Source organism: Eschrichtius robustus, chromosome 8 (genome assembly GCF_028021215.1).
Source record: "Eschrichtius robustus isolate mEscRob2 chromosome 8, mEscRob2.pri, whole genome shotgun sequence".
NCBI classification, from domain to species: domain Eukaryota; kingdom Metazoa; phylum Chordata; class Mammalia; order Artiodactyla; family Eschrichtiidae; genus Eschrichtius; species Eschrichtius robustus.
The window spans coordinates 74071747-74091468 of record NC_090831.1 but is presented as its reverse complement, the minus strand read 5'-3'; positions in this window follow the sequence as shown (position 1 = coordinate 74091468).

Here is a 19722-nt window from a genome sequence, read left to right as displayed (position 1 = left end):
GTGAAGAAAACAAATAAAAACTCTTAACTTTATTGAGATTTACTGAGTCAGAATCTACAGGGATGTAACTAGACATGTATATATTTGCTATAGATTAAGCGTCTGTGTCCCTCCAACAATCATATGTGAAATGTTAGCCCTCAAGGTAATGGTACTAGGAGGTGGGGCCATGGGGAAGTGATTTAAGTCATAAGAGTAGAGCCCTCATGAATGGGACTAGTGCCTTTATATATAAAAGAGGCCAGAGGAGAGGTCTTCACCAGAACTCAACCAAGCTGGCACCCTCATCTTAGGCTTCTAGCCTCCAGAACTGTGAAAATTAATTTCTGTTGTTTATGAGCCACCCAGGTTTGTGGTGCTTTGTTACAGCAGCCCAAACTGAATAAGACAATATTTTCAAGCTCCATGGATGAGTCTAACCCAGACTCAAGAACTACTGAAGAAGAGAAGGGAGTTAGAAGTGGGAGAAGGGAGACGACACAGAAAAACAAGAGACAGAGAATTGCTGAGTTATACTAAAGGTAGAGATCTAATCTAAAGATCTGTGAACTCCTGGTACTGAGGTCCAAAGAGCCACCTGGGATTTTGTTCAGCTTCAGTAAGACTCAGTTATAGTGTGGTTTCTACTTTCCCATGAAGCTTAGCTTGTCCCAGACTCTTGTGAGGCCTGGCCACAAAGCTGAGATGCCTGTTTTATTTACCTTCCTCCTCATTATTTGAAGTAATTTGAGAGGTTCTGTTCCTTAGAACAAAAATAACTGAACTAAACCCATGTCCTAAACTCAGGTCCCTTCTTGCCCTAGATGAGAGGCAGATAACTGACAACAACATGCCTAGTTTTTTTCCAGGCCTTCTAGTCTATTCCTCTAGACACTGACTGAGGACCAGTGAGAACTTAAGGCAGTTCCAAGTGGGACACTTAGGACACTACCATCTGCATATGAGTATCCCATATGAGTATGAGTAAGAGTATTATCCCACTGCCCCACAGACTTCTACTGCCTTTTCTTTATTCACCAGAGCAAACCCCTTAGACAACAGTCCAGACTGGACCTGAGTCAATCACTCTCTTTTGGATACCATATTTTGACTGTTGGCCACTAGTCTTGGGGTTTTCAAGCTTGACTTTCAGCTCTGACCATGCCCAGACCCAGCTAAGTCCCCTCCCCCAACATGTCTCCCTCCAAGTTATTGATTAATTCAACAGATATTTAAGCCTCTAATATGTGTCAGACACTATGTTAGTTATTAGGATCCTGGATCTGGGCAGGGGAAGATCTTGAGTTTGATTTTGGAGTTTGTTTTTGATGGAAATGGTAGCAATGCTCGACAGCAGTTGGAAATGCAGACCTGGAGCTTGGGAAATAGTTGGGAGTAGATGAGCTTGTCAAGAGAGTAGAAGAGGAAAAGAAAGCTGAGCCTTGGTTAATGGCCAAACTAAAGAATGTAGAAAAGATAGGTCAGTTTTAGAAAAGAAGAAGGAGGAGGAGGAGGGGGAGGAGGAAGGGAAGGAGGGGGAGGAGGGGAAGAAGGGAAAGGAGGAGAAGGCAAAGAAGAAGAGGAAGAAGAAGCGGAAGGAGAAGGAGAAGAAAAAGGGAGACAAAGTAAACAAAAGAAGATCCAGAACAATGCAGTGTCATAAAAGACATTAGAGCAGAGAATTTCAAGAAGGGGCAGGAGGGGGGAATTCAACAATGTCAAAAGCTGGGCATGGGGGGCATTAAACAATGTCAAAAGTTGCAGCAAAATATGAAAGAAAATAAGAAATGAAAAATCCTATCTGGAGATGAGTGAATGAGAATGAATAAATATTTTAAGACTGATTCAAAATGAAAAGTATAGTAAAATAATGGCTTTAATTTACAACTTTGAAACATTTAACAAAGTTTGCAAAAGGTCACACAGGCCCAGTGTCAACAGAGTGAAGTAGATGGGAAAGAAAGTGACCAGGAAGTTAACCAGCCAGCTCAAGGACCTCAAGAAGAAAGGCATGCAGCAGGAAAAAATAACCACTATTTTTCTGAAATTCCCACTATTGCTTATAAAAACCACAACGCTCCTTAAAGTTTGAAAACATTTTAAATATGCTTCACTTTGCAGATTTGGAAACAGTACCCTAGAGAGAATTCAGTTTGAAGGAAAAGGAGCCAAAAAAGAAAAAAAAAAAAAAATTGGATTGCTTAAGTAGCCATGTGTGATCTTTCTTTGATGGCACTCACTGGGCGTTCTTTGAATTTACTATCAGAGGCTTCTAATTGACAAAGCTTTGATAGCACAAAAGGTCACCATGGATTACTCAGCCCTGCTTTGCAACATACTGTGCTCTTCACACACATTAGCAATTAACTGCAATAAATGATGGCATGAGTCACCCCTTTCAAACACAGGACAGCATCCTGAAGCTCCTTACCTGCAGTAAACAGCAGTAGGAACTGGCCTTTGTAGTAAACACTTTCCATTCCATAGTAAAATTCATCTCTGAAGCTTGTCTGATATTTTTTCCCATTTAACACACATATTTTATATGGGATCTAAGTCTATTCCCCCAGATGATAAGAAACCATATTTTTAAATAAAATCTCTGTAACATAAATGATATAAGTATGAACCTACCATTTTAAAAAAATCTCTTTAATTAAATTATTCCTTCTTATAACCAAGAACACTTTATTGTCCTAATGATTTATTATTTTAATTCAGTCCAACTGGCAAGAAGGAATTAGGTACCATTCTGTTGTAACATGTCTCATTCCCATTCCAATTTTGTTCGCAATAAATGTGTTACAGTTATTCCACTGGCAGTCAAGGAAACTTCATACAAAAGCAGCATTTACTTGCAGTTACAACAGAGCCAAGCAATACATATGTTATTTGACAGTTTGGAATATCTGTTTTCCAACATTCATCTGGAGCTGTTATTGGAACCATTAAACTTTTTTTTTTACAGTTTTTAAAGGCCCAAGACATATTAATTTGTCCTGATGGATGGTATAATGTGTTCATGTAAAAGAAAAACAAGTATTACATAAAACATGACTAAACTGGTCAACCACCCCTCTTTACCTTTCTTTCGACTCCATGTGTTTAATTCATTCTCCATTGAAAATGGCAACCAGTAAAAAATAAAACCCCCGGTTTTGATTTACTTTTTACTGGGTGATATTCACACTCCTTATCACAATGAGCAATGTCATTTTTGATCCACAATAAGATTGAAACTTTTACTTTCACACAAAAGTAAACACAGATGGTCTGATAATGGTAGAGAACTTCGTACAAACTGCCTCATTTAAAAGGCCCATTTAATGCCACATTTCATTAATATGGCCTGTCTTAAATCAGACAGGCTCTCTTACAAGGAGCCAATCTTTATCTTTATTTAAAATCGGAGTGTGTGGCTTATCTGTCACTATAAAAGACCTTGCCTTCTTTACAGGGGTAGAAGTTAAAGCTGAGCAGCAGGGTGAGCCTCTTTGACGCAGCCAGGACAATCCAATTTACAAACAGATTGTATCCAAAGGTTCTTTTGTCAGTCTATTATAGGATTTTAAAAGCATTTTATCATAGAAACAATGTTATACTTATTGGTCAGGTTCTTAGGTAAGCCCATAAAAGCCTGTATAACCCACCATATAGTTGTGCTAACAGTTTAATAGTACCAAAATGCACCTGTGCTAAATAATACCATAGAACTGTGCACAATGTTTCTATGAGAAAATTCATTGAGAGTGCCAAGTTTTTATGCCTGTGACATAGCTTCCCAGTAACACCCTCTTCACTTCCTCTTGCAGACTTCCCTCCCTGTTGAGCAACAGGAGTTGGACTTCCTTGCCCTGAACAAAAGCCACCAATATTGGCCACTATTATTTGGAGCCAGCATAGTAGAAGAATCACAAATGGTAGGTGAAGACAGAGACTAAGGGCAAGGGGTGAGGGTGTGGGATAGAGTCTAATAGGTTAAGGATGGATGGAAGTCTCTTGCCAGCATACACCTCGGACCACATTCCTTGGTCTAATCTGGGCATCATCATGCCTTTCTTTCTTCCTGAGGATTATTCTGTCTGATTCACCTTCAACTGTTATTACCTGTTGCTTCTACCAAGGTTTCTCTCTTTCACCTAAGTCGACTGCACCACAAAATAGCATTCTTGGCTTTTCTCCTTTGCTCCTGTGTGTCCTTTTGAAATTTCTTAAAGATTGTTATAGCTGCTAACAAAGGAAGTCAGGGAATAAAAAAGCTCTCCGAAATTTACTTTCCACATCTTTTTTGTTAATTTAGACTAAGTTAAGAAAGACAAAAGTACACCTGGATGATAACAAAAGGTTTGGGGGGGACAAAACAAGGTATGAATTTGTTCTACAACATTCAAGAGCAAGATAGATCACATTAAATGGATATAGTCTATGTAGAAAAAAAAATCTGGCTCAGCCTCCCACAAGCCAGAGTTGGTATCAAGATATTCCAATTCACATTTGAGAGACTGCCTTCTCCCCTTCAACTCCCCCAGTGGGACCCTGAAAACAGGGTAAATCTCTTCTTCTGACCCTCAAATCATCATGGTCACACATGATGTTCACTGCTTAAGCCCACCAGTCCATTCAAAGACAGGCCACACCATTCTTCTGTGCCAGGGATCTATTAAGTCAACTTCCAAGACAGTCATAAATGCTCCCTGCCCACAGCATCAACAAGCCCCACCTCAACTCCCCATCAGAAGATCTCACTTTGAGGGTAAAGTGTACAGGTTCCATCTACTCATAAATCTGTCACCTAGATTGGCATCCCACCCCAATCTCTGAAAGCTAATCCCACTCTTGCCAGTTCTGTATCCCCTGCTCTCCTCAACAAACCCCCTCCCCCAAGCTTGATGTTCCCACTGCTACTCTCCTCCTACATCTGTATTCCCAAAACAACAACTTGGGTGGTAGGGTTTTATTCTTTTATTCCAGGTACCAAGAAACTCCCATTTTTGCTCTTTTTTGCTCTTTTTTCAGGCCTTCTATATAAGGGCTGTTTACAACACCCTGAAGCTAGGAAGCCCAGAATCAGAACATAACAACATCTGAGGATTGTGGAAAAAATTTTAAATTATGTCAATAAATTATCCTGCCAAATATATTTCAGAGGAACTCTCAGACTCACGTTTTTCTGTGGGTTTTTTCTTTTTTTTTCGTGATAGATTGGCTGTAAACCAAGCCAGAGATGTAAGTGATACAGTGAGGTCTAACATCCATATAATTGGAGTTCCAGAGGGAGAGGAGAGAGTGAATAGGGCAGAACAGAAAGAAAATCTGAAGAGATTATGTGTGATTATTTTCCAAGACTGAAAAAATACATCAAGATATAGAATTAAGAATGCCTATAAATCCTAAGAAGGATAAGAAAAAGATGACTACACTTAGGCACAGCAAGCAGAAATCACTAATTTTTTAAGTGTGATGGTTTTGTGAGGATTCAATAGATAAATTTAGTAATAAAAGTTTTAGCAATCCTTATCTTTTGGACATACATACTCAGATTTATGGCTGAAATTATATTATGTCAAAATAATCAAGGAATGAAGAAGTAGGTAGGGATATAAAAAGGAATAAATTGCTAATCTTATGATGAGTTGTTAATTGTTGAAGCTGAGTGATGGATAAATCAATACAGAAACTGAAGTGGAGGAGAAGGTCACTTGGTTTTGTTTTTGTTTTAATTGCAGTAAAATAAAACATTATTTACCATCTTAACCACTTTTTAAAATTTTTTATTTTTTATTATTATTATTTTTTTGGCCACACTGCATGGCTTGTGGGATCTTAGTTCCCCAACCAGGGATTGAATCCGCACACTCAGCAGTGAAAGTGCGGAGTCCTAACCACCGGACCGCCAGGAATTCCCCCGTTTTAACCATTTTTAAGTGTATAGTTCAGTAGCGTTGGTATAGTCACATAGTTGTGCAACAGCTCTCTAGAACTTTTTCATCTTACAAACTGAACTCTATACCCATTAAACAACACCGCCCCATTTCCCTCCCCCAAGTCCCTGAAAACTACTATTCTTCTTTGTGTTTCTATAAATTTGACTACCTTAGATACCTCATATAAGTGGAATCATACAATATTTGTTTTTTTGTGACTGGCTTATTTCACTTATAATGTTCTCAAGGTTCATCCATGTTGTAGCATGACAGGACTTCCTTTCTTTTTAAAGTTGAATAATATTCCATTGTATATGTATGCCACATTTTGTTTATCCATTCCTTTGTCAATGGATATTTAGGTTGCTTCCCATCTCTTGGCTACTATGAATAATGCTGCTATAATTATGGGTGTGCAAGTATCTCTTCATGGTCCTGCTTTCAATTCTTTTGGATGTATATTCTGAAGTAGAATTTCTGGATCATATGGTAATTTTATTTTTAACTTTTCAAGGAATTGCCATACTGTTTTCCATAGCAGATGCACCATTTTACATTCCCACCAATGGTGCACAAGGGTTCTAATTTCTCCACATCCTCATTATACTTATTATTTTCTGTTTTTTTTGATAGTAGTCATCCTAATGGGTGATATTTCTTAGTGGTTTTGATTTGCATTTCTCTAATGATTAGTAAAGCCATCTTGTTTTCCAAGATAGACCTGAAGGACTTAGGGGAGTTGCTCAGCTAATTGAATCCAGAAGCATGAGGGGCATGGTTGAGGTCAATACTGCAATTTGCCTCATCTACTGTCTAGAGTCCACCTGATACATATGTGTTTATATGAAACAAAGTGAATGGATTTGGTTCTAATCTTGGTTGTTCAGATTAATCAGAGTGGCTGAGAGTGGCATATTCTTGGGGGAAATTACTAGCAGCCAAGATGGTATAGAAACAAGGGGTGGATATTGTTGGGAAACAATTCTCCATGGGTCTCTTACATTTCTGCACATCTTGCAAGCTAAGACACTAAGTTCCTTTGTTCTGGACTATCTTTCCAAGGATGTTTGTATACTGAATAGCCTTGGAAAGATCTTGGGACAGATCTTGGAAGATAGTATGTCCCTTTGAAGCTTCAAAAGACAATCAAGCTTACTGACCATTATAAAAGTTTCAGGTTTCCTAAGCTCAGGGTTTCTTTCCTGTAATGCAACTCACTGTGTGTGCAGATGTCACCTGGCCCTCTTCACATTGCCCTGGGGAAAGTGGGGCTCAGGGAACTGGCAAAAATGCTAATTCTCAGGCTGTTGTTATTGCTGTGAGTAATAAACAATCCTTTGTCTCTGATCCAGGAGCCAGAGCAGACACAAAACTGTGTCAGGCTACCTTATACCTTGTAAATAGGATAAAATCTCAGCTCTTTTACCATTCTTGACAAATATGTACAAAATAAAAGTAATACAAATAATACAGAACCTAAAAGATGTAGATAAAGCAATGCTCAGAAGAATATACATAGTCTTAGAAACTTCTTTTAACGGTCAAAAAGAATGAAAATGAATGAATTAAGCATTCAGCTCAAGATCTTAGAAAAGGACAATAAAATAAACCTACGGAAAGCAAAAGAAAGATAACAGCAAGAAAAAATTAAACAGAAAATGAAAAAATCACAGAATGTATTTTAAAATATCAGTTCTTAAAATAAATAAATACATTAGATAAACATTCATGATTCTAAGAAAAAGTGGAGGAAAAAATATTTTTAAAGTAAAATTTAGAAATAACCATAGAATTAGAGGATATTAAAAGAACAATAAACTCCTTTGCTCAAATTCATGAAAATAAATCATTTGCTAATATGGTATCATTTTGTTTTAATGAAGCCAGGAAACACCGATACCAAAATTCAACATATATTGCACAAAAGAAAACTATATAGATAATTTAATTATATATACTCATAAATCTTAATTAAATCATTATCAAATGGGATTTAGCAGCACATTTAAAAAATAATACATTCTCGCCAGCTACGTTCATAGCAGGGATGGTAGGATACTCATTATTAGCAAATGTATTAACATAATCCATCACATTAATAAGCTGAAAAGAAAAATCATATCCATAGATTAAATAGTAGCATTTGATCAAATTCACATCTATCCTTCATTTTAACTAAGTAATTCTTAATAAAAAAGGATAGAGTCTTGTTTCACACAATTTTATAACATCATATACATCATGCATAATTGAGAAATACCAAACACATTTCTATGGAAGTTAAGAAAAAGAATGCCTATTATTAGCATGATTAGTTAACACTGTTGTGGAAGTATCAGCTGACACAATAACTAGAAAAAGGAATGGGTAATAAAATTTAAGATAAAATGAGTGAATAAATAAATAGCCTTTCTGTATACAAACAACAGTCAGTTACAAAATATAATGAAATAAAAGATCCCATTTCCAATAGCAATAATAAGATTAAATGCCTAGTAATAAATTTAGCAAGAACTATGTCAAAGTTATATAAAGAAAAACCTTAAAATGCTACAAGTCACACACGTGCAAAAAGAAGACTTGAATAAATGGAAACAATGTGATATGACAGATAATAGTAAAGAAATGAAACATATTTCTCAGTAGAGAGAGAAAGCACTATTCAATAAATGCTGTTAAAATGGATCAAATTTTAATTTTTTAATCATAAAACTACTAGAAGAAAACATGGGAAATGATTTTATAATATTGGAATAGGAAAGCCTTTCTAAACCATGAAAGAAAAACTAAATAAACCCAAGTTCATGTAAATTAAAATATTCTACATGAAAAAAACAAAAGATTAAAGTTAAAAGTTAGGGGAAAAAATATAACATTATTAAAGCCTAAAGTCTAACTTCCTTAATATATAAAGAGGTTCTGCAAAAAGACAAACAGTTCAATTGTGGGGGATAAATGGTCAACAGGAATAAAAAGACAATTTAAAGAAAAAAGAAATACATGAGGCTTTAAATATATGAAAAACTGGGGCTTCCCTGGTGGCGCAGTGGATGAGAATCTGCCTGCCAATGCAGGGGACATGGGTTCGAGCCCTGGTCTGGGAAGATCCCACATGCCGCGGAGCAACTGGGCCCGTGAGCTCACAATTACTGAGCCTGCGCGTCTGGAGCCTGTGCTCCGCAACAAGAGAGGCCGCGATAGTGAGAGGCCCGCGCACCGCGATGAAGAATGGCCCCCGCTTGCCACAACTAGAGAAAGCCCTCGCACAGAAACAAAGACCCAACACAGCCATAAATTGATTAATTAATTAATTAAAATTAAAAAACAAAAAACAAAAAAAATTCTCAAAAAAAAAGTATATATATGAAAAATTGCTTAACCTCACTCATAATAAAATGTAAATTGAAGTTAGGAAATACCAATTTTACCTAACAGATTGGCAATGATCAAAAAAATTGAAAACCTACTGTTGGTGAAGGAGAATAGGCATCCTCACACTTTGTTGGTAGAAGTGTAATAGGTACCATATCAATGGAAGGCAGTTTGGCAATATCTATCAAAATTTTAAATGCACTTATCTTTTGATCCAACAATTCTATTTCTCAGAATATGTCCTACAGATATTTTGTACATGTGAAAAATGATATGGAAAGAAAGATATCCCTGCAGAAATGTTTTTAATGGCAATAGATTAAATGCCCATTAAGGTTAGTTAAATAAATAATGGTAGTACATCCATCCAAATGACTGCTATGCAGCCATTAATAAAGGAAGAAGCAGCTCTTTTTGTATTGATAAAGAATGATCCCTAAACTATAAAAAAGCAAATTAAAACTATGTTAATACATGCTCATGGAATACAATTCTGAGGTTACAAATGGATTTAGAATACAAAGTGAGTTTAGGCAATAATGTGTAAATTGATGTTCAAGATCAATTAACAATCAAGTAACGGGAATTCTGACATTGTACTTAAGCCTAGAAAAGAGGGGTAAGACACAAAAGAAGAAGTAAAATCAGAGTCTAGAGAAAGATGAGCCATACGACAGAAAGCTAGAGCCTATGGAGGGGCACAGATTGTGAAAAATTCCCTGTGGTAGGGAAATAACTGGTAAGTTTCTAGGAAAAAACTTTAAATAAAGGCAACAGCTCATTGGATGATTGTAAAGATCTGATCAACCAGGTTTTAGAACCATTGTTCCAGGTGGTTCCTATGCAGACTTTCAGATGGAAAAGACATATATGAAACTGAGCACAAAAATTTCAAGGCCCACCTCACTAATAGAATGTAAAAATCTCACGGCTACAAAGGACCTAAAAAAAAAAAAATAGGCTTGCTTATGTTATCTGCAGATGGTTACCAGGCATTGCATGAGAACAGCATGCCCAAATTCAAGCAATAGAGAGGCTTTATTAGCAGAACATATGGTCCAAAGTTGCATTCTCCAATATGGTAGCCACTAGCCATATGCACTAATTAAATTTACATTTTAATTAATTAAAACGTTTGTAAAAATAAAATTCAGTTCCTCAGTCTCTCTAGCCACATTTCAAATACTCAATAGCCACATGAGGCAGTGCCTATTGCATAGAACAGATAGAGAAATTTCCATCATTGCAGAAAGTTCTATTGGGTAGCACTGGTCTAAAACATAGCATTGGCACTAAGTTGCTAGTCTAATTTTGTCAACCCTTATTATTATTAATTTATTATTATTTATTTATTATTAATAAATACCTTATAAGTTGAGATTAACATTTGACGTCCAGAAGTGAATAGAAGCATTACAGTTAAGGATAAGTGCATATTCGAACAGATATGTCTTAAATTCAAAGTTCTTACCCTTGGACATCAAAAATACAATCAACGTAGGTATCCAAATAAGTATAACAGATGTGTACCGTATAGCAAACCACATGAAACAACTGAGGTAAGGACTGAAGGTTAAAAAACACAAAAAGCACTGGATACCGGAACTAGAGGTGGGGAAAACACAAAAACAGACTTAGGGAAACAAAAACAAAAATCAAAAAAGCGTAGGGGAAGCAGAGGATAAGCAGCATCTGGTGGAGGGCTTTGAAGGTCAGAGGCTTGCATATCATCAGAGGGCAACAGTGAAACCTCTAAAGAACTCCTGTTGGGCCTTTCACCACAGCATCACCACAGCTGACAACTGCCACCTTCTTGAAATATTCTCTTCTCCTAGATTCCATGACTCCATGCAGCCCTAGTTTTTTTCCACCCAACTTCAAAATGCTGGAGAACCTCAGGCTGGGTTTCACACTCCCTTCTCTGCTGCTCCTTTAAACCATTATCAAGGATTTAAATATTATTTGTATGTCATTGATCCCAATAAAGTTGGAAAAAAGGAAAAAAATTAATTCTTCTCCAAGCTCCACTCATATATTCCAATAGCTTATCTGGCATGCTTACTTGGATTTTCCCTCCAGCATCTTGTCTAGTAGAGGGCTTCTGATAAACACCAGTAAGCATCACTTGGGAGTACAATGGAACTAATTCACAGGCAGAAAGTCTGCAAGTTGCATGATTCCCTTGTCCTCTAGCCATTCTGTGGGGAGGGCTGCTTGGGCCAGTGAGCAACCGAACATACCATGGATATATTATCCTCCAACAGAGCAAGCCTGCCCCCTTCCACTACTGCACTCGGTTCTGTGGGTGCAAGCCCTATATTTGGGGCACCTAGTTCTCAAGAAAGGTGTCTGCCAGTACTGGGAAAAATCCTGATGATATCTGGTGTTCTTCAGGGGAGGGGTAGTAAAGTGCTGCCTCTCCCACCAGGGGAAAAAGGAGCCAGTTGTGCCAGCTCATTTCCAGCCAATCCATGGGGGTGACAAGGTTGTCTCTACATCTCAAGTTTAACATGTCTAAAACTGAATTCTTTATTCCTTCTATCTTAAACCCTTTCTTCCCCCCAACTTAGTTCCATCTCGAAAGATACTACCACATATCCATCATTCAAACTAGAAATCACGGGGTTATCCTAGAATCCCCCCTTCTCCCTAATTCCCTACATCCAATCCACCGCCAAATTCTATGTAGCTGTATTATCTAATATTGGCTGTCAGCCACATGTGGCCACTGAACACTTGAAATGGGGCTGGTCCAAATTGAGATGTGCTTTAAGTATAAAATACACATCAGATTTTGAAGACTTAGTACAAAAAAAGAATGGCAAATATCTCACTAATAATTTTTATACTGATTATGTGTTAAAGTAGTAATATTTTGGATATATTGGTTAGATAAAATACATTATTAAAATTAATTTCCTATTTCCTTTTACTTTTTTAATATGGTTATGACAAATTTTAAAATATATATTTGTGGTTCACATTATATTTCTATTGGACAGTTTTGCTATAGAGTATATCCATCAACATCTTCCAGATCTACTGTCACCACCTTCACCCAAGTCACCATCATTTCTTCTCTGAACTACTACAATGGCCTTCTTATTCATCTTCATGCTTCTTCAATTGTCCCATTCTAACTGATTCTCTTTAAATTTAGAAATCCTTTTAAAATATAAGTCTTATTATATTTCTTACTTGCTTAATATCTCTCAATGGTTTCTCATTGTCCTTAAAATCCAAGTTTCCTATCATGGACTTTGAGGCCCTGCATATGATATGATTGTAGCTTCCCATGTGTCTGCCCATCACTATCATGTCTCCTAAAGTCACACAGTAGGCACTCACTATTCTCCAGCAGCACCTGGCATCCTTCAGTTCCTAAGACATACTAACCTTATACCCACCAGGACCTTCACATCAACCGTTCCCTATGCCTGGAATGTTCTGTGTGGCTTTTTGGCTGTCTCCATCTCATTCAAGTCTCACCTTATACATTAATTTCCTAAGTGGCCCTCCCTGATCAGTCAGTCTAAGGGTGTCTGCCCTTTACTCTCCATCCAAGAACTCTGTTTCCTTCACTTTTCTCAATTTACAGTTAGTTATTTGTATGCTTAATGGTTTGTCTCTCTTCCTCTGCTAGACTGTAAACCCCATGACAGATGGGGCCAGGTCTGTTCAACCTACCAGTGCAGACCTAGTGTTGGTCAAGGAATTTATTTTAGGGGCAGTGTATAGAAAACCTAAGAGTAGGGATTGGTTAGAGGTGAAAAGTTTAGAGGTTAAAAAAAAAAAATGGATCCAAGAATTGCCTAGAGAAGAATATGTCAAAATTAAAGTTAATTGATACTAGAAGCTTCAATTCTGGATCATCTTTGGGAAAATTAGATTTGAATATATGATCCAGAAGTATTCTAATATCTTTTGTTTCTAAATAGTTCAATATTGGCCAAGAGATCTAATCATTACTTTATCAGAATATTAATTTAACATATGATTTGAAGATGAGTCTCAAATCATACCTCCCCAAGTACTCCTCTTGTTTTCCTATCAGTCCTTGATAACCTTTCCAGGAACTTCTGTCATATTGAGTGGACATATTGAGTGGAAACAATATGGGATTCCCTCACGAAGCTCTGAGCATAATATCGTAATATCATATGGTGACCTGACAAACTCAGACCAGGCCTCCTTGGAGGCCAGTTCTCTTCCCTATAGCTCTCAAATGGCATATTCCCTTAACCACAGTGGAGCAGGATTGTCAAGTCTCAAATATATCTAAAAACAGGTCATAAATGGCGTGTGATATGGGAGACTGCTCACAGTATATTTATAAAAATAGGTTTAAAACAGTGATAATAATCCAGTGTCAAACACAACAGTACATAATTGGTATTCAGCAAATATGTGTTGAAAAAGTTATTAATTTTAGCTAGAAAAGAGATTATATTTATCTTTCACACATAATGCATATGCATAAGAAAGAAAAGACTAGAAAGTTTAACAAGTGCTATTTCTGGGTTATGAAGATTATAGGTACTTTTTGTGTGTCTGCTTTTCTACATTTTCCAACATTGTGTAATTATATGATTAATATGCAATCAGGGAAAAATGCTATTTTTATAAACAAACCAATAAACTGTCAAAGCTACTATTGCAATCTTCTAGGCTCCCAAGGGTCTCAATTTTGGCAGAGACTCAGACTGCGGTAACTATATAAATATCAGTCCGATCGGGAAATAAAAGGAGAAAGGGGTAACTTGGGTTTCTGAAGGACCTAGTTGGTCAAGCCATTACCCAAGTGACTCCTTTGCTCACTGACGCTAGGGAAGAAAGTAGAGAAGTACAAAGCAAAACTTACCTAAGTAAGTGTTAACTTCAGCTGCAGAGGCAGGAGGAGGAAAAGCAACCTCCCCTACATGATGATAATTCTGTTCTAGAGTTTGTTGTCAAGTTTTGAAATGTCAGGCAGAGTGTGGACCAGAATTCAACTTGATGAAGGCATGATTGCACACAATAAAGACATGAAAGATAGCATTTAACTGCATAGGTTTCAACATCTTTTGTGGCTACCATAACATGCATTGTACACATGGTGCTTTATACTAAAGGCATTTTAAATTTATTTCTAATTCTATCATTCTCCCTTATACACTGATCCTCAAAACTAGAATTGTTCACCCAGTGATAGTTAAGTGGGTGAGGTCACCAAAACAGCTACATTAAATGCCATGGGAGACCCAAGAGCATACACATTTGTATGTGCAATGTTTTCTAAACAAAAAAGAAACCACGATGGTTTATAATGTGTCTATTTGTTATATAACATTTAGTCTTACAACAAAATCTGATTCCCTCACTTCAGATGTCACCATTAAAATCTTTATTAAAAACAAACAAGCAAACAAACAAAAAAATCCTCAAGTCCCAAAAGAATGAAAGTTAACAAACTATATCAACTGCAATCACATGGAGACCACACTACCTTATGCTGGGTTTTTCGTACAGACACGTAACAAACACCACACAAGTTTAAAGATGAAAATTAAACAAGAACAGAGGATCTGGCAGTATAACTGAAAAAGTTCAAAGACATGGCTGCATAATATTTTTAAGCATTAAGATTGTGTAACAAACAAGAAGAGAACTACAAACCTAGGTTAAAATGCAATAAGTGCCCTAATCATATCATTTTGGAACTGTCTGAGACAATTGAACAGTAATATTTGCTTACAAGGAATGAATAACCATTCAAGGAGTACAGCTTTTACATACTTTTAAACAGACATTAAACTATCAGGGAAAAAACTGTATACAAGAGTATCAGTTTATTTCTTCCAGCTTGAGGCTGACAGAACCTACAAATAAAATGATCCCCTGCTAACTCTCTTGGTATTTAAAGGATTCTTTACTTAGTATGAATTATCAGCCATACTTACAGCTGACATTAGAAAATTGTATAAACCAAACTGCTGTCTACAGTTCTCCCTTCAGTACATGAATTTCTGTACACAAGTAAACACAGGGTGACTAGGACTTAGTTTTAATTCTTTTATCAGTTATTAATTACCTTTACTTGTCAATTAAATACATAATTTATATAATTTTTAACTAATTATTTTATCATACACACAGATAAACTTTAATTCTGTTAATACATTATCACATTTAGCTAAATTAACAAGCTTCAGCCACATGTATCATGCTTACATGAAATGCGGTCATATAGCTTTGGTCAGGAGAAAAAAGGTATTCTGAAGAAGCTGAGCAAGTCTGAAGAGATACAGTCCCATATGCAGGGTGGAATAATGCTGACCCAAGTGCATTAATTTTGCTATAGACCCTTTAGTTAATGCTCAGAGTGTAACATGACAATCAGTACTCCCTTGCTGCAGGAAAGCAAAAAGGAAGGAATGCCTCTAACTTGGGTCCACACATCCTTTCCTTAGAAAAGGACGCTGTGTGTGGTTGCCTAGAGACTAAATCCAGTTTACTAATCAAAGAAACACACCAGTTCTCCACAGGGCATGGAACTTCATCAGAGGCCTTGTTCTCTTGTGGAAAAAGGCCAAAGTCTAAATTTATCTGTACTCGTGGGGTAGCAGGACCAAAGCAGGGGGCAACTGCCCTCTTGGTGTTATTTTTCCAACGGCATTTGCTCACTCCATGTCTCTGTGTCTCATTTTGGTAATTCTTGAAATATTTCAAAATTTTTCATTATTATTTTATTTGTTATGGTGATCTGTGATCAGTGATCTTTGATGTTACTATTGCAATTGTTTTGCGCTGTCATGAACTATGCCCATATTAGATGGTGAACTTAATTGATAAACGTTGTGTATGTTCTGACTGCTCCACCAACCAGCTGACACCCCTTCTCTTTCCCTCTCCTCAGGCCTCCCTATTCCCTGAGACACACAGCATTGAAATTAGGCCAGTTAATAACCCAACAAAGGCCTCTAAGTATTCAAGTGAAAGGAAGAGTCACACATCTCTCACTTTAAATCAGAAGCTTAGTGACGAAGGCACGTGGAAAACCAAGACAGACGGAAAGCTTAGCCTCCTGCACCAAACAGCCAAGCTATGAATGCAAAGGAAATGTTCTTGAAGGCAATTAAATATGCTACTCCAGTGAACACACAAAGGATAAGAAAGTGAAACAGCCTTGTTGTTGATATGGAGAAAGTTTTAGCAGTCTGGATAGAAGACCAAACCAGCCACAACATTCCCTTAAGCCAAAGCCTAATCCAGAGCAAGGCCCTAACTCTCTTCAATTCTGTGAAGGCTGAGAGAGGTGAGGAAGCTGCGGAAGAAAAGTTGGAAGTTAGCAGGGGTTGGTTCACGAGGTTTAAGGAAAAAAGCCATCTCCATAACATAAAAGTGCAAGGTGAAGCAGCAAGAGCTGATGTATTGAATAGAAGCTGCAGCAAGTTATGCAGAAGATCTAGTTAAGATAATTAATGAAGGTGACTGCACTAAACAACAGATTTTCAATGTAGATGTAACAGCCTTCTATTGGAAGAAGATGCATTCTAGGATTTTCATAGCTAGAGAGGAGAAGTCTATGCCTGGCTTCAAAGCTTCAAGAGAGACAGGCTGATTCTTTTGTTGGGCCATCATGCAGATGATGACTTGAAGTTGAAGCCAATGCTCATTTATCATTCCAGAAATCTTAGGGCTCTTCAGAATTATGCTCAATCTACTCTGCCTGTGCTCTAATAAATGGAACAACAAAGCTTAGGTGACAGTGCATCTGTTTACAACATGATCTACTGAATATTTTAAGCCCACCTACTGCTCAGGAAAAAAGATTTCTTTCAAAATATTACTGCTCATTGACAACACATCTGGTCACCGAAGAGCTCTGATGGAGATGTACAGATTAATGTTGTTTTCATGCCTGCTAACACAACATCTGTTCTGCAGCCCATGGATCAAGGAGTAATTTCAAGTCTTATTATTTATGAAAGACATTTTATAAGGCTATAGCTGCCATAGATTGTGATTCCTCTGATGGACCTGGGCAAAGTAAATCGAAAACCTTCTGGAAAAGATTCAGCATTCCTTTTTTTTTTTAATTGAAGTAGAGTTGAATATATATATATTCTTTTTCATATTCTTTTCCATACGGTTTATTACAGAATATTAAGGATTCACCATTCTAGATGCCACTAAGAAGCTTCATTAAAAAAAATTTAAAATAAAAAATTTAAAAATTAAAAAAAAAAAGAAACTTCGTGATTCATGGGAAGAAGTCAAAATATCAACAGTAATAGGAGTTTGGAAAAAGTTGAATCCAGCCCTCATGGATGACTTTGGGGGGGTTCAAGACATCAGTGGAGGAAGGAAGTGTAAATGTGGTAGAAAGAGGGAGGAAACTACAATTAAAGTGAAGCCTGAAGATGTGACTGAATTGCTGTAATTTCATGATAAAACTTTAAAGGATGAGAAGTTGCTTCTTATGGATGAGCAAAGAACAGGGCTTCTTGAGATGGAAACTATTCCTGGTGAAGATACTGTGAAGACTGTTGAAAAAACATCAAAAGATTTAGACTATTACATAAACTTAGTTGATAACGCAGTAGCAGGGCTGGAGAGGACTGACCCCAATTTTTAAAGAAGTTCTACTGTGGGTAAAATACTGTCAAACATTATTACATGCTACAGAGAAATCATTCATGAAAGGAAGAGTCAGTTCATGCACTAAACTTCACTGTTGTCTTGTTTTAAGAAATGTCCACGGCCACCCCAACCTTCAGCAACCACCACCCTGATCAGTCAGCAGTCATCAATATCCTGGCAGGACGCTCCACCAGCAAGAAGATTATGACTCATTGAAGCCTCAGATGATAGTTAGCATTTTTTAGCCATTAAGTATTTTTAATTAAGGTATGTATTGTTTTTTTAGACAGTATGCTATTGCACACTTAACGGACTACAGTATAAACAATTTTCATATGCACTGGGAAACCAAGACATTCCATGTGACTCACTTTATTGCAACATTCACTTTATTGCAGTGATCTGTAACTGAACCCACAATAATCTCTACAATAATCTCCGAGATGTCTATAACTCAATTTTTTTAAAAAGAACTGACTACTTCAATCAGACTCAAACCTTAAAATATGACATGTTGTAAGCTACTATATAAAAAATAAACAAGGTCCTACTGTATAGCACAGGGAACTATATTCAATTATCTTGTAATAAGCTCTAATGGAAAAGAATCTGAAAAAGTATATATTCTGAATCACTTTCCTGTACACCAGAAACTAACAAAAGATCGTAAATTAACTATACTTCAAAAACAATTATATATGTGTGTGTGTATATATATGTTAATCTTGCCTGACAGGCATTAGCCATTTGTTTCTACAAAGAATACAAAGGAAGTTGTCCCTCCCCAATCCCCCCAAATAAGTACTGTATTTTACTTCTGTGCATCCCACATCCTCCTTGGCCATTGGCAACTGTTGCTGTATCATCTCGTCAGCCCAGGTACAATCCTCATGACCAGCTGATGCCAATAAACTTTTATTTCCTCTGCCCACCTCCCTCACATTCCTTATAAACTTGTTAGATTTCAAAGCAATACCTCAGAAAGTATTCCCATACAACTCAGAAGACTTTAGGAATTAAGGGGGTTCATGTCCCCTTCCTCCTTCAAAGCCAGTAAAAGTGCATCAAGTCCTTACATCATATCACTCTGACCTCCTCTTTTACCTCCCTCTTTGACTTTTAAGGACCCCTTTGATTACACTCAGACCAGCCAGATAATCTGGGATAACCTCCCCATCTCAGGACCTTAAGCCATAACAATAAAATTTACTCCCAATACTACTACTGTACCCATACAACAGAATATTATTTGGCAACATAAATGAATGAAATACTGATACATGGTACAAAATGAACCTTAGAAACATTACGCTAAGTGAAAGAAGCCAGTCACAAAAGACCACAAATTGTATGATTCCATTTATATGAAACATTCAGAATAGGCAATCTTATAGAGAGAAGGTAGATCAGTGGTTGCTTAGGGCTAGGAAAGTAGGAGGGGGATAACGGAGATTGACTGCTAATGGGTAAAGGGTTTCTTTTAAAGGGCACAAACACATTTTAAAGTTAGATTGTGGTGATTATTACACAGCGCTATAAGTATTTTTAAAAATTGAATTGCATACTTTAAATTGAATTGTATGGTATATGAATTATACATTGATAAAGCTGTTGTTAAAAATACTACTGTATTTATTATGGCTACCATTGAAAAGTTACTATGTGCAAGAAACCTTAGAGACCCTATATCATCTGATTCTTAACAACTCTGTGAGGTCAATTTTTCATCTTATAGATAAGAAAACAAGTTCAGTAAAATTAAAATATTTACACAAAGTTACAGAGCTGGTCAGGACTAGTACCCAGATATACTACTCTAAAGAAA